The 15,323-nt window shown below is 38.5% G+C and overlaps 1 pseudogene; it reads left to right on the top strand.

The window, feature by feature from the left end:
- Nucleotides 1–13,559: 13,559 nt before the first annotated feature.
- On the top strand, nt 13,560–15,046 carry LOC132437183 (coiled-coil domain-containing protein 112-like; annotated as a pseudogene).
- The last annotated feature ends 277 nt before the right edge of the window (nt 15,047–15,323 follow it).

Raw genomic sequence — 15,323 nt, 5'->3', positions numbered from 1 at the left:
CCTGTGGGAAACAAGGACCTTTCTTTGGATTGCTCATTCTTAAGACTCACTCCCAAGAAAAGAGCTGCTCACTCAATACTGACTCAATTGCCTTATCATATTAAAAAACGCAAAATTTAACAATAGGGGGTGTGACAATATTTTGATGGGCAGGCTCACTCAGCAGTACAAAGTTTCCTCTGAATTCTGAATTGTAGGCTCTAAGCCACAGCCTACTCTGTAGCCGAACAGAAATGTGTTCCCTTTCATTCCTCTTCATAGCTTACACTGCTCTCAGTTTATCATTAGCCAAAGACTGTTGCTAGCAAACAGAACTTTGAAAAATTCCCTGAATAGGTGGAAAGACCAGTTCTAGGAGGTTCGAATGTCTGGTTTCTAGGGGCTAGAAATCTTATGTAACACTGTGCATAAGCTGGGCCAAGACACCAGTCAGAATTAAATACTGAATAAGAAAGACAGGGAGGGAGGGAGGTACGCCACAAAGCCTCATTTCCGTGGACTTTGTTGCTGTACCATTAACATTGAAAAGGGTCACAGCTGCTTCTTTAATTTCCATGTCATTGAACAGGATTAGCTAGGGTTTACTAGCCATGGTTTACTCTTCCCCCAGATTCATATATTATCTCAACAGGGAGGAGGAGAACTTATGTCAAAGCCCCTTGTTCATGGAATTTCCCTTACACTGTCTTATTTTATTTTGTATCAATTTTATCTCCCTCTTACATATACAGAAATCATGGATGGGAGGTAAATAACTTGGCTGACGTCATCATCTTCAAGTGTGAGCTAGGGCTGAAACTCTGGAAGGCCATAGAGCATAACGGGCAAGAGAGGGGTCGGGGGAACACAGCTCTCACTTTAGTCACTTAATTCTGTGTGACTTTTGTCGAGTTGCTTCACCTTGTGCCTCAATTAACTCCGTTTTAAATTGGGAATAATTCTCACACCTCCTCCTAAGGTTGTTATGAGTTATTGAAGCAACATGTTCACAGCATAGTTGGACACAGAGGCATTTCATGTCATTGGTGAGAGTATAAACGGATGTTCCCTCTTTGGAAGGCAATCTGGCAATTGCTTAAATGTGAAGTCTGATATACCAATATTATTATAATTGTTAGAATTAGTGATAGATTTGAGAAATGTATGGAAAAATTAAAAATTCTAAATTTCAAAGTCTAAAATGCATATCTATTTTGACCCAGCTGTTTTGGTTTAGGAATTTATCCTCAAGATATACGCACACATGTGCACCAAAGTATTTACACAGGATGTTCACGTCATCATTGTTAATAATAGCAAAGATTGGGAACACAAATATAGATGGAGGAACAGGTTAAATAAATTAAGATAAAATGCACTGTACGACCTCCAAGATACATGCTGATTGGAAGAGAAGGTGGCATAGGATATTATTTGTACAGTTCTGCCATTTGGATTTAAATGTGTGTGTAAATATAATACAAATATTGGTACTTGTGTGTGCCTTAAGTGTATCTTGAATTATACATAAAAAACCGTTTACCATTGGTAGCCTTTGGAGAAGGAGGTTGGAGACTCTGGGACTGGGATTGGCAGAAGAATTACTTTACACTGTACATTGGTTTTCACTTAATTTTTTATGCAAAAAAATTCTTTTCAATAAGAAGGAACCAATTAAAATGGTACCATATTGTGTTACGAACTAACGAGAACTGTTGGCTCCTCGTATGTGGGGGTGGGGGTGAGATGACCCCTCAATACGGGGCGACAGGACCCTTTGGCCGGTCTGGGGGCTTGTGAGAATCAGGCTGCTTGGTGCAGGGCAGCTTGGAGTCCCTTCTGAGACCCAGAGAATCCCTCTGAGTGTGAGAGAGCGACTTGGACTCACTCCACTTTTGTCTGCAGCATAATCAGGACTTAGAACAAGTATCTGGAGCACATTTCTGTATTTCTTTCCTACCTTATGACTCTCCTCTCTAAATCCTACTGTTTCTTCAGCCCCATCTTTGTGTGAGTCAGCTCTGGCTGCCATAACAAAGCATCACACACTGGGCTGCTTAAACAACAGGAATGTATTTCTCACAGCCCTGGAGGCTGGGAAGTCGAGGATCAAGGTGCCAGGTGCTGGCTGACTCCATTCCCTAATTCTGGTGAGAGCCCTTCTCCTGGTTTGCGCATGACTACCTTCTCACTGTGTCCTGACTCTCATGACCTCATCTACACCTAATTACCTACCAAAAGGCACATATCCAAATATCGTCACCTTGGGGGTTTGGGCTTCAAATATGAAATGGGGTGGGGAATACAATTCAGTCCATAGCATGTCTCTAAACTTCACTTGAGCTAAAACATTGGTTAAGCTTATTAATTTTTATAATAGGATATTAACCTAATCACCAGCTCGTTGAAATCTCCTTAATTAGCCGTACAGAATGTCTGCACTGCAGGCCAACTGCCTAGAGTGCATAGTCGTAAACACCCTGCTTAGATGATGCACACTGAAAGTCTGGGAGAGAGGCAGCAGGGAAAGACTGTCTTGGGTTACGCATCATTCACTGCTCTGTGGACCCCAAAGTCGCCTTCTCATGTCATTTCCGCAGAAAGCTCTTCCCTGATACTAGAGTGAAACAAGAGGACACCCCTCCACCCCTTTAACTCTTGACAGCAGCGTTCATTTTCTTCTTAGCATTTCTCACAGTTTGTAATTATTTTATTTTTATATCTTGTTAACTTTATTTCCTGACTCCCCTGCCAAAACGTAAGCCTCTTGAAGGCAGGGACTATGGCTATTTTGTTCACAGATGTGTCCCAGGACCCAGCGTCAAGTATGAACCAATGTCCTTGGATCAACCATATCGCAAGGAGGCTACCCATTTGGACCATGCCATTTTTGTCACTGCTTCTGTAGAACTGTCTCTCAGTTGCTGGCCATGCGTTTTTATCTTAGGCTGCTCTCAAAACTAGTCAGGCAAATTTATCTATTTGGTGTGAAGCCAATACTGAGGTTCTTATTGATTATATCTTATTCTATTGTCACCCAGGAGCCATGTCTCTAACCATTTTTAATTTTATCCCCCAAATATTTGAAGGCAGTTATTTCAGATGACAGTAGTTAATTAAGATTTCATAATGTATACAGTCTCCCTCTTCATCATGGCTGGGAGGAAGCTCCAGGTTTTCTGCTCAAACGCGGCCACTCTGTTGACCCTAATGGTTGGCGTATGCTTCTCCCTCCCTCTTTTGGTTGTTTTATGAATCTTATTGTAAATATCTCCTCCTTCTCTTTTTGGAGAATTCATCTCAAATACCTTCTACATGAAATAAAATGTAAGTACATTAAATGGATGTAGATAAATCCTTTTTTTTTTCTATTTGTGTTATTATTTTTCCATTCTACTAGGTCTTTACAGCTCAGATTTGAGTCCGTGACATTTTGGTTGCGGGCCCCATGCTATCACCATCTGGTCTCTCTGTCCTTAATATTTTCCCTCCCACCAAAACACTGCCACCAAAGACGTCTTTCTTTCCTGTGGTACCGCTGCTGCTGCCGCTTTCTGCATCACGTGCTGCCCCGCAGGAACTTGGGATGCGCCACGAGCAAGGGCTCCTCCAGCCGCTGCCCAACTCTGCTGTCTCTTCTTTGTCCTGTTTGTAGCATCCTCTTCAACTTCTTTATTTTACAACACCTCCAATATTCCTGGAACAAAAACTACTCCCAATATAAAATCCCATGTTATTTGTTTCCCCTCTTTAATAATCCTTGAAATCCATTTACTTATAAAAATCCTCTTAAGCCTCGGGAATAATGCTTATCTATCACTACACAAATGTTCTGAATTTATAGATCATCCTTGTATGCTTTATTTTATTAATTGTACTGGCGAATAGCGGTATGTAACTGTAAATAAAGCATTAGAAGTAGTCCCTTAAACCCGTCCACCCCAACCAAAAATATGGTTAAGTAATTACGTAGGTGTGTATTTTCCCCGAAGTCCTTTCAGGATGATGTAATGTAATAAATTTAGAAGAAGACAAAACCGGGATGGTGAGAGGCAATTAGAAAACTGAAAAACATAATGTCAATTTGGCAGGTGATGAACTACTTTTCTGGTGAGTAGAGGATGATAAGTGAATAATCAAGTCTGAGAAGAACTAAGTCTGAATCTTCAGCATTAAGTTTCCTCAAATGTGCAGATATTAAAGTGAATTATAATTGGGCACAGTGTTCCAAACTTATTAGTACAGAACATAGCAGGTACTAAATTGAATTGAAGAATGAAACTAAAGGAGATATTATAGGAAAATGAAGTGGAGTCTTGTAAAATTAAAGACCTCATTTTTCATGTAAATTGTTTGACTAGGAGTGTGGGAGAAAATTGTGAAGTCTCTTTACTTTAAGGGACGGTTGTGTTCACTGACATGCTTCAACCTGGTAATAAATCAGCTTGGGAACCTCTTACATAAAGAGACGTCACTATAAATTAGCTTTTATGTTTTATCTTAAAAGTAGTATCATCATAAAATATTTAGTCAAGGCACTAAAACTGTCAAAGTAGCTGGAAAATTTGAGACCTGGTGTTTAAAAAAATCTAATTCTTTCATGTTGGGATTTTTCCTTGTATATAAATTTTGATATGTGAGTTTACCCAAACTTGCCACAGTAAGAATCAATAATTTGTTCACAGATTATAACTATCGCAAATGTTTGGCAATCAGACGCTAATTAAACACGTTGGTTAAAAACTCACAAGGGCAGACTAAATTTAAAGAACATAACACCCCAAAGTGCTCTGTTCTATTTTGTTCTGCCACAAAAAAGAAAATATTCTCACCATGCAGCTGGTTTTTTGTTGTTTTTTTTTTGAGTTTTTTTAGGTTATCTGTCCATATATTTCTCAATTATATCACATATCATATAATTTTAACAACTAATAATGACAGTTAGACTTCACATACAGGACTGAATTAATCTTTGCCACATCCTTATAAGCAGGGAGAGTAGTACACAGGTAAAGGAACTGAAGCCTCAGTGGGTCCCTGGGTGCCCTGTGGCCTGGCCTTACACTTCACAGGAGGGCGCCAGCTCAGCTCTCGGCTGTTCACCGGGGTTATGGTCTTGAGCGCCTCTTCCTAGTGAAGGGTCTTGGTTCTCACTTTCACTGACTCTGACCCACAGGCTGCACCAGTTAACCCACCTGAGGTGAGTCTGTTGCCCACCTCAGACTCTTCTTGCCTTGTCGATTGGTTTAGCCGTGCATTTCTGACTGTGATCTTTCACCCTGCTGTTTGCTCTTTGCCTCCACGTAACCACAGAGGCCATAAGAGCCACTCCTGCCAGCTGCCCTGGTCCCTAGAGCTTCTTTGAGCCAGGCCAGCTATGTCCAGCCTCCTGCCACAAGAGGGAGATCAGAAACCCAGCTGGGGAGCAAACAGGTCTAAATAATAACTCAAGTAAAAGCACTTTTAGAAAATGCCATTAAATTGTTGAAAATGACAACCATCACTAACTCTTGACTACTATAAGTCACCACCAGGCTGGCTACATTGATTAAGAAAAACCTATTATTATGAATGCAGATCTGTGAATTCCTCTTACTTTTTAAAACCAAAGTCATCAATTCCCCAGGTAGAGACTTCAAGCAACATCTGTTGTCTTAATTAGGAAAGAAATGCTTCAAGGATGAATTCTTTCCCTAAACTTGGTTGTCTTTCCAGTAGATAACACATCTGAAACCATAGGTAGGGAGCAGGTATGTGATGGTCTGCATGTTGGCTTGCATTTGGCAAAACTCTGACTACAGAGTGAAACCATTAGAGATGCTGTCAGTGAGATTGATGATGTTACACATTTTGAAACTGTCCTTGACAAATTGTATAAAATGCACAATCCTTCTCCAAAGACGTATCATGAGTTGTAGCAAAATGTAATACCCTTTTTCAGGGGCAAGGGTTTTATCAGTCAGTGAGGCACATTCAGGTTGAGTTAAGGCAGTTTCTGAAATAATTCTACTAAAATATGTCATTGTAAACAGAGCCAAGTGAAAAGAGAAGCATGAATGAACCGAGAGGGGCTGTTGAAATCACAGTTGGGCTCTCCTGGTGTGTTGGAGGGGGTAGGTTCCCAGGGCTATGGGAAGATCATGGATAACAACCTGAATCCAGACAGCGGGTCCAGCGTGTTGACCCGAGCTTCCTAACCAGGAGAGCAGCTGTATACGAAGAAACTGAGGAACGTGTTCCTAGATGGAGAGTCAAGTTCTTTACCCTCCCCCTCATTCCCAGTGATTGATAATTTAAAATACTATTTTATATTAAAACAGAAACAGATATATGACATAGTTTTAAATTTCCATAGATTCTTTAAAGTGAAGAGTAAGAATGCCAAGAAATCTTATGTTTGCACCGATGTGGCCACCCCTCTGACGGATGGTATACATCGGCCTGCCTTGACTTACACATTCTTCCAGGGACTTGCTGGAAGAGAACGAACAGACATCAAGAAGTGTTCATCCAAGTCAGAACGGGCAGCCTGGAGTGACTCCAGACGCCAAGGCTGAAATCCACGCGGTGTGGATAAACATGCTACTTCCCTTCCTCATTCCCTCCCCAACTCCTTTCTTTTCCTAGAACTGGTGCAGAAAATTACTGAGTTTCAGAAGGGTTCAGAGGATTTTTCAGGACAATTAAGTCCAATCTTCTTTTACATAAACATTCACAAGAGTTTAAGACGTGGTTTTTCGAGCATCTTCTGGACACTTTCTGTGACAGGAAACGCATTACTTGTAAGAAAGCTCTTTCCCCCTTCCAAGAATGTGAATTGTTCAGGAAATAAGGGCTTGGTGTGAACACTGGTCCCTAAGGTCAGACAGTAAGAAGGAAAGTTGGACTTAGGAATCTATCCTGGTTTTGAATTCAGTGCTCTTTTCACGAACCTTTAGTAGAAATACTTGATTACAAATTGGTCTAAAGGAAACTGGCTCGGCAGAGCCTGGAAGGGAAGTCTTAATTCAAGCTGCGGGGGAGAAAACAAATGACATCCCAGGAAGTTGTGAAACCTAACTCAGTACAGAAGTATGCAAATCTACTGACCACATCCTAAGACTGGGACACAAACTTCTGACTCCACATTTGGGTCATGAGGCTTGTTTACTGAAGAATATTTCCTCTATTTTTCCTCATCCTCCTCTCCTGGCTTCCACAGTTTGCAAGTGGCCCAGACACACACCATTACCTTAGGGAAAAAACTTTAAAAAGCTATTGTCCTGTTTTTGAATCAACAAAATTACAGAATCTACAATAAATCCCAAGTGATCTTAGAATTCTACAAAAAATCACAGCGATTCTATACTTACCCTGCATTCTAGAGAGTCAAATTGCAAGTCACTTTCCAAAAATCTTAGGACGTTATTTCGAAGTGATTAAAAAAAAAAACACTTCATGTGTAGTTAAGCCATTGATTCTTCTCTTTTACCTAAGCGCAGGACTTCTGTAAAGATTTTATTTGTATTTTGTACTTTCTGCTCCCAATATCCACCACTTTAGGATATTACTACCATGCCCCTTTAATGCCATATTAATTGAAAATCTATGAAAGGGATATGATGTGTATGAAAGCCAATCGTATTTGGGGATCCAGAGCCTGACATTCCTCTCCTGTTCACCAGCCCCTAAAGTGAAGGCTCTGTGGATGTGCCCTGTCACTCATGTGCATGCAGGTTTGGGTCAGAACTCTTCTCATCCCATTCATACAAGAGCAGAAGAAACTCTAGTGAGTAGACATCCAAGGATGAGGAGGCATGTGAGAAATACCAGCAGCATTAAAAAGAATAAGCAAGGCGAATATGCAGAAAAACTGACATGAGGAGCTACAGATAATAACAACTAGAAATATACACTTGGAATAAACTATTCTAAGTTTACGTATAAGTTCAATCATTATACAGCTTATGAGGTAGGCACTGTGGTACCCCATTTTGTTGTATTTTAAATTTTATTTTTATTTATTTTTATCGAGCTGTAATTGACGCACTATATTATGTTAGTTTCAGGTGCACTACATAATGATTCAATATTTGCATACATTATGAAATTAACACAAGCCTAACAGTCATCTGTCCCCATATAAAGTTACTACAATATTATTGACCATATTCCTTATTTAGGTTTCACATATAAGTGAAATAAAACAGTATTTGTCTTTTTCTGTTTGAAATATTTCACTTAGCATAATAGACTCTAGGTCCTTCTATGTTGTCGCAAATGGCAGGAATTTTTTTTTTTTTGGCTATATATACCACATCTTCTTTACCCATTTGTCTATTAGTGAACACCTAGGTTGCTTCCATATCTTGGCTACTGTAAACAGTGCTGCTATGAATACTGGAGTGTATATATCTTTTCAAATTAGTGTTTTGTTTTCTTTCCATAAATATCCAGAAGTGAAATTGCTGAATCATATGGCAGTTGTATTTTTAATATTTAGAGGAGATTCCATACTGTTTTTCATATCAGCTGCACCAATTAACAATCCCAACAGTGCATGAGGGTTCTCTTTCATTCTTGCCAATGCTTATTATTTGTGGTCTTTTTGATGATAGACATTCTGGCAGGTGTGAGCTGATATCTCATTGTGGTTTTGATTTGTATTTCACTAATGATTAGTGATGATGAGCATCTATTTATATGTCTGTTCGCCATCTATGTCTCCCTTGGAAAAAAGTCTATTCAGGTCCCCTGCCCATTTTGTTGTTGTTGTTTTTCTTGATGGGTTGTTTGGGTTCTTTTTTTGATGTTGAATTGTATGAGTTCTTTGTATATTTTGGATACTAACCCCTTACTGGATGTATCATTTACAAATATCTTCTCCCATTCACAGCCTGCTTTTTTGTTTTGTTGATAGTTTCCTTTGCTGTACAAAAGCTTTTAGATTTAATGTAGTACCATCTGTTAATTTTTGCTCGTTTCCCCTGCCTGAAGAGACATATCCAAAAAAAAAAATACTGCTAAGACTGATGTCAAAGAGTGTACTGCCTATATTTTCTTCTAGGGGTTTTATGGTTTCAGGTCTTACATTTAAAGTCTTTAATCCATTTTGAGTTTATATTTGTATATGGTGTGAGAAAGCAGTGTAGTTTAATTCTTTTGCATATAGCTCTCCAGTTTTCCCAACACCACTTATTGAAGAGACTGTCTTTTCTCCACTGTATATTCTTGCCTCCTTTGTCATAGATTAATTGCCCATATCAGCATGAGTTTATTTCTGGGATCTCTATTCTGTTCCATCGACCTATGTGTCTGTTTTTGTGCCAGTACGATTCAGTTTTGGTTAATGTAGCTTTGTAGTATAGTTTGAAATTAGGGAATATGATACCTCCAGCTCTGTCCTTTCTTAAGATTGTTTTGGCTATTTGGAGTCTTTTGTGTTTCTATACAAATTTTAGGATTATCTGTTCTAGTTCTATGAAAAATGCCATTGGTACTTTGATAGGGATTGCACTGAATGTAGATTGCCTTGGGTAGTATGGTCATTTTAACAATATTAATTCTCCCAGTCCACGAACACAGTATATCTTTCCATTTATTTGTGCTGTCTTCAATTTCTTTCTTCAGAGTCTCACAGTTTTCCAAGTCCAAGTCTTTAATGCCTTAGTTAGGTATATTCCCAGGTATTTTATTCTTTCTGATACAATTGTAAGTGGGAATTTTAAAAATTTCTCTTTCTGATTCATTGTTACTGTAAAGAATTGCAACTGATTTAAGTATATTAATTTTGTATAAAGCAACTTTACTGAATTGATTTCTTAATAGTTCTAATACTTTTTTGGTGGCATTTTAGGAATTTTCTGTATATAATATCATGTCACTCTGCAAAAAGTGACAGTTTTATTTCTTCCTTTCCAATTTGGATTCCTTTTCTTTTTCTTGACTAATTTCTGTGGCTAGGACTTCCAATACTGTGTTGAATAAAAGTGGTGAAAGTAGGCATCTTTGTCTTGTTCCTGATCTTAGAGGAAATGCTTTCAGCTTTTCACCACTGAGTATGATGTTGGCTGTAGGTTTGTTATTAAACATAAATGGATGTTGAATTTTGTGAAAAGCTTGTTCTGCATCTATTGAGATGATCATATGATTTTTATTCTTCAATTTGTTAATGTGGTGTATCTCATTGATTGATTTGTGGCTATGAAAAATCCTTGCATCCCTGAGATAAATTTCACTTGATCATGGAGTATGATCCTTTTAATGTATTATTGAAATTAGCTTGCTAATATTTTGTTGAGAATTTTAGCATCTATGTTCATCAGGGATATTGGCCTATAATTTTCTTTTTTTGTGGTGTCTTTTTGTCTGGTTTTGGTACCAGGGTAATGCTGGCCTTGTAGGATGAGTTTGAAAGTGTTCCTTTCGCTTTAATATTTTGGAATACTTTAAATGTTTGGTAGAATTTACCTGTGAAGCTATCTGGTCCTGGGCTTTTGTTTGTTGGGAGTGGGAGGGTTTTTTTTTAAATTACTGATTCAATTTCTTTACTAGAAATCAGTCTGCTCATATTTTCTAATTGTTCCTGATTCAGTCTTAGGAGTTTGTACACTTCTAGGAATTTGTCCATTTCTTCTAGAGTGTCCATTTTACTGGTATACCTTTTTTTATGGTAATCTCTTATAATCCTTTGTATTTCTGTGTTGTCAGTTGTAATGGCTTCTCTTCCATTTCTGAATTTATTTATTTGAGCCCTCTCATTTCTTTTCTTCATGAACCTGGCTAAAGTTTTATCAATGATCAATACTTTATCTTTTCAAAGAACCAGCTCATACTTTCATTAATTTTTTTCTATTGTCTTTTTAGTCTCTTTCATTTATTTCTGCTCTAATCTTTATTATTTCTTTCCTTCTACTAACTTTGGGTTTTGTTTATTTTTCTAGTTCCTTTAGATGTAAGGTTAGGTTGTTTATTTGAGATTTTTCTTGTTTCCTGAGGTAGGTTTTTATCACTATAAACTTCTTAGAACTGCTTTTACTCTGTCCCAGATATTGGATCATTGTGTTTTCATTTTCATTTGTCTCTAGGTATTTTTAAAAATTTCTTCAGTGATCCATTTTAGTAGCATATTGTTTAGCCTCCACGTTTGTGTTCTTTGCAGTTTTTTTCTTGTAGTTGATTTCTAGTCTCTTAGAGTTGTGGTTGGAAAAGATCCCTATATAATTTCAATTTTCTTAAATTTACTGAAGCTTGTTTTGTGGCCTAGCATGTGATTTATCCTGGAGAATGTTCCATGTGCACTTTAAAAGAATGTATTATTCTGTTTTGGGGTGAAATGTTCTATATATATCTATTAATTTAACTTGGTCTAATGTGTCATTTAAGGCCAGTGTTTCCTTTTTGATTTTCCAGATGATCTGTCCATTGATGTAAATAGAGTGTTAAAGCCTCCTAATATTATTTTGTTACTGTCAATTTCTCCCTTCACGTCTGTTAATATTTGCTTTATCTACATAGGTGATCCAATGTTGGGTGCATACATATTTACAATTGTTATGTTTTGCTGGATCGATCCCTTTATCATTATGTAATGTCCTTCTTTGTCTCTTATTACAGTCTTTGTTTACAGCTTCCCAGGTAGAATATTCTTGGTTCTATTATTCTTTTTCCTTTTATCACCTTAAAAATATTGTGCTACTCCTTCTGGTCTACAGTTTCTGCTGAAATGTCAGCTGACTGTATTATGGGATTTGCCTTGTAAGTGACTAGTTGTTTTCTTTTGCTTCTTTTACAACTCTGTACCTTTAATTTTTGCCATTTTAATTATAGTATGTCTTGGTGTGGAAGTCTTTGAATTCATTTTGTTTGGGACTCTCTGTGCTTCCTGGACCTGGATGTCTGTTTCCTTTCCCAGGTTAGGGAAGTTTTCACCTACTATGTCTTGAAATAATTTCTCTGCTCTTCTATCTCGGTTTTCCTTCTGGAACTCCTATATGCAAATGTTTGTATGCTTGGTGTTATCCCAGAGGTTCCTTAAACCATCTTCATTTTTTAAAATTCTTTTTTTCTGTTCTGCCTGGTAGATTTCCACTACTCTGTGTTCCAGACTGCTTATCTGTTTTTTTGTATCATCTAATCTACTGTTGATTCCTTGCAGTGTATTTTTTATTTCAGTTATTATATTCTTCAGCTCTGTTTGGTTCTTTATGTATCCAACCCTTTGTTAAACTTCTGTGTCCCAAGTTCATTGAGCATCTTTATGATTCTTACCTTGAACTCTTTATTGGTAGATTGCTTATCTCAACTTCATTTATTTCTTTTTCTGAGATTCTGTCTTGTTCCTTTGTTTGGAACATATTCCTTTGTCTTGTCATTTTGCCTAATTCTCTGTTTATTTCTGTGTATTACATATATTGGTTACGTTTCCAATCCTTGAGAAATGTCCTTAGGTATGAGTCATCTTATGATGCCTGGCAGCACACTTCCCTCTGGTCACCAGAGCTATATGCTCTAGGGTGCCCCTGTGTGGGCCCTTTGACTGCGGTAGAGCCAACTATTTTGGATGTGCTGGTAATGCACGGCCGGCCTCTTGCCCAGTTTACTACCAGGTTCTGCCTTGTGCAGTGGCTTCCAAGCCACTGATAGGCAGGGCCAGGTCCTGGAGCAACTGGCTGCGAGGCTCAGGGGGCCCCAGGGCTGGTGACAGTCCACTGGTAAGTATGACCAGGTCCTGGTGTACTGCCCCCAGGGTTGATGCCAGCTTGCTGGTTGGTGGTGCCAGGTCCTGGTGCAGTGGGCTGTGTGGCCTGGGGCATGCCAGAGCTATTGTCACTTACTGGTGGGTGGGCAAGTCCCTAGTGCTAATAGACTAAGAGAGGACTCCAAATGTTACTTGGCAGTACCAGCTTCCTCATGGTAGAACAAGCTCCCAAATACGGCTGTGGCCATGTCTATATCCCCAGGGGGGTCACAGTTGTCTCCTGCTTCTCTGTGATGCTTTCCAAAAACAGCAAGTGGGTCTGACCCAGGCCACTTACTTAATTTAAAATTACTGCTTCTTCCCTGAAAGCATGTGAGATTTTGTGTGCGCCCTTTAAGAGAGGAGTCTGTTTCTCACAGCCCTCTGGCTCTGCCATATACAAGTCCTTCTGGTCTTCAAAGCCAGACGTTCTGGGGAGGCTGTGGTGGGGTGTACCCCTTGCTCCTTGGGGAGAACCTCTGAAATTGTGGTTATCCCCTCATTTGTGAATCACCTACCTGGGAGTGTGGGTCTTGACCATATATAGTGTCTCCTCCTCTCTTAGCCATCTCGCTGTGGTGCCTTCTTTAAACTTTTAGTCATGGAAAGTCTTCAGGTCGTTCTCATCAACAGTTGCTCTGTATGTCATGGCAGTTTTTCTGTGCCTGTGGGAGGAGGTGGGCTCAGTGTCTTCCTGCTCCTCTTGATGAATGAAGAAACTAAGGCACAGCTCTCTCTCTCCCTCTGGCACATCCACAGTCCCATGTCTGCATGCAGGGAACTATCTGCTGGCTCTGTACTGCCCCCTGTATGACACCCTAGGCTGTGGGCCCTCTGTGGCCCCAGTTACTCTACCAGAAAGATGGCCACACTCACGGTAGTCATGACACAGAATGATGTATGTTTTAGTACTTTGGATGGAATTCAACCTTTTCAGCTTCAAATCTGAAAGCAGAAATCTAGTTGGACTAAAAAGCAAAAAACATACATGCAGCAGAAAATTTAAAAAATCAAGTTATTAATAGAAAAAGGTAAACGGTTATCTCTACCACCAAAAAAAAAAAAAAGGACTTCATTATTGAGCATAGTGTAGTGGAAAAATTTTAAATAAATTATCAGCAGGAAAAATTGAAAAAGCAAGAGTCCAGCAACAATTGGCCAAAATACATAATGATGTAAAGAGACTTCACCATCAGTTAAAACAAGTGACACTTAGACCTGATTTTGCTGAAAGCTCAGAGAAATAATAGAAAAAAATGGAAAATGCAATAAGCACTTTTAGATAAGAGCAGAGACTGATATGTGAAGAGCTTATTAAAGAAAACAACTAAAACTGAGTTGGCTGCCGTATCCAGAAAAATTGACATGTGGACTTTGGGTCACTCAGAAATGCAGAGAGCTTTCAGAACAATGTCAGGTAAGGTTCATGTAGACAAAGTACCATCACATACTCTTCTAGCAGAAATGGTAGATTTTGAAAAATTCTTTCAGCAAACAGGAGGGCAACAAGGGCACTGGATGACTTGGATCATCAGACCTTTGTAAAAGTGAGAAGCAAACATAAAGAGAAGACAATATTTATGGGAGAAATTCTAGAACCTTATCCTGAAAGAACACAGCATTAAGTGCAACAACATGAGAAATTATACAAAAATTTCTGACTGTAGAAAAAAGAAAGAATCTATTCAGAATTGGAACGCTAAAAGCAGCAAAAAAAAGAGGAAATCGTCAAGTTTAAGAAAGAGAATATAACTATGCTTTTTCACAATAAACAAGAAGATGATGAAAGGAAAACAGGAACAAAGAAGAATCATAAATTGTCAGTTGAAGCTTGGGAAGAATAGAAAAGTATCTAAATGTCAATGAGATATGTTTCTCATATTTAAGAGAAGTTAAAAGAAGAAGAAAAGGAAGAGCAAAAGTAGCAGAAGAGCACCAATGCCAGTTTAGACTAAGATTACTATTATTACGTTACATCGAGAAGAAGAATTAAAAAGAGGAAGAACTTGTGAGGCTTGAAAAAGAAATAAGTGAAAAGTTAGACAAGGCAGAAAAAGGAAAACTGTTGCCAATGCAATTTTCAGGTTTCAAGAAAGAGATTTACATAAACTTGAACTGAAAATTCTAGATAGACAGGCAAAGGAAAAGGTAAAGGTAGAACAAAAAAGACTGGAAAAATTACAAGAAAAGCAAGAAAAGAGTGAAAAAATGTTAGTAGATCCCTCTAGGCTTTACAAAACTTTTACCAAAGGTTGGAAAGAATGGCCCAAAGATGTAGGATCATCAAGTTCTGGGCCACTGCTTCATATTCCACATGGGGTTATTCCAATCTGCAGACGAAGAGACTAGAGAAGAATATGAGATAATGAACTTGGCATACAGTTGATGAGAATGTTAATATTCAGTTATTCTGGGAAACACAGTGACAACTACGTTCTTTAAATATCACTAGCCTAATCGATTGATTATTCATTACAATTGCATGTGAATCGGGAGATATTACATTCCACACTGACACTGCCGTTATTATTTCCTGTTTATACTAAGAGGGCAGTTAGTTTACAGGTTGGCCTATTACTGATGTCAAAGCTATTTAAATAAGTTTATGTTAGAAACATTATTTCAC

This window comes from Delphinus delphis, chromosome 14 (assembly GCF_949987515.2).
Source record: "Delphinus delphis chromosome 14, mDelDel1.2, whole genome shotgun sequence".
NCBI lineage: Eukaryota > Metazoa > Chordata > Mammalia > Artiodactyla > Delphinidae > Delphinus > Delphinus delphis.
The sequence above is the reverse complement of the archived record's forward strand: the minus strand, read 5'-3'. Positions and strand labels throughout refer to the sequence as shown.